The sequence below is a fragment of the Nematolebias whitei genome, chromosome 11 (genome assembly GCF_014905685.2).
Source record: "Nematolebias whitei isolate Nwh7 chromosome 11, NemWhi1, whole genome shotgun sequence".
NCBI classification, from domain to species: Eukaryota; Metazoa; Chordata; class Actinopteri; order Cyprinodontiformes; family Rivulidae; genus Nematolebias; species Nematolebias whitei.
The window spans coordinates 755,879-757,439 of record NC_056508.1 but is presented as its reverse complement, the minus strand read 5'-3'; positions in this window follow the sequence as shown (position 1 = coordinate 757,439).

Here is a 1,561-nt window from a genome sequence, read left to right as displayed (position 1 = left end):
AATCCTTCCAGACATTTAGAAATGTCTGTGTAAAGTGCTCATCCACCGCCGTGTGGATAATTGATCATAACTGTACAGTTTTCATAAATGTCTGTGGTGAAGCAACGGAAAATCATGGCCGTATGGTTTTCCTGATTATGTTGTTATTTTCATATTTTGCCAAATTAATGTAAATGTTTGATGTTAAACTTTGATTCTGTAAATAAATGACCGCATTCATTTTGATGGGTCAAAGATAAATGACGTCTCACGTTTGCATTTCATTAAATTCAATGCACGTTTTATTCAGTCCAGAAAAATGAGGAATCCGTTTTAATTGATGAATATATCTCTGCATCTGTTCATCTACAATGGGATCCCAAGCAAAAGTCTCCAGAGACTACGTTACATCCAAATCTCTGCTGCTGGACCCTGATGAGAGCACAGCAGTATGATCATGTATCCACTCGCTCCACTTGCCTTCTGTCGCTGCCATGTTCAACTATAAGATTGCCCTCCTCTCCTACCTATGGACACACACTCTTTTATCTGAAAGAACTTCTCACCCTGCAATCTTCAACATGTTCTCTCCACTCCACACATTCAAACCACCTTTGTCTAGGACAAAATCACAAAGTGTAAGTGATGAAACATTAGGAGCTGCTCCCCCTCATCTTGTTCTTCCTGACACACTGAGAGCTGCTGAGCACGTAGACACTTTCTATTTAAAAGGTTCTTTTTAACATATTTCATGTTTCCTAAACTTAGGTACACAACTGTCTAATCAGTATTGGTATGGTATTTTTCTTTTCAGTATTTCAAGATTTTCTTTGACGATGGTAAATGTGTATTGAATGTAAAGTGTTTTTATTAGATTAATAGGATTAGTATCATTAGGATGAAAATTACTGATAGACTGTGTTTATAGTTTGTCTTCAGCACACTTACTACAGTATCTGGATATCTGGATACAGTGTTTTTTGGTTTTTTTGAATGTCCAGAGGACCAGATTGAACTTTTTTGGATTTTTCTACCTGGATTATTGAGCATGCATCAGGATACTTACTACAGTAGTTTCCTCTGTTTGTGTTATAGATCATGGACATGGAGGGCTGGGTGCTGCTTGGAGCAAACAGACAGGAAGTCCCAGTCACGGTGTATCCTGATCAGGATCTTGTGGAGGCCGACCTTAGCGATGTACCTGATGTCTACCAGGACCTGCACTGGCACGCCCCCAACAAGTACCTGGGAGACAAGGTGAGAGGGTCTGAGCTGCAGCCCTTTACTGATGACGTTACGCTGCAGAAAAAAAACTGAACAGTTCACTGAAATAGAAGTTTTGTAGGTCAAGGTCAAAGTGTCTTCTTTGTCATTTACATCACATGTGGTACATGAGGTGGAACTATGTGCACAGGGTCCCAGTTACATCCAACAAAAATCCAAATTGTAAGGAAAAACAGTAACAAGATCTAAGACATGAACTAAGAAATACACTAAACTAAGAATACACTAAGCACTACTAGTACAAAACAATGTGCCAAACAACAGCAGCACGAACATGAGTCTGTGTGAGCAGATGAGG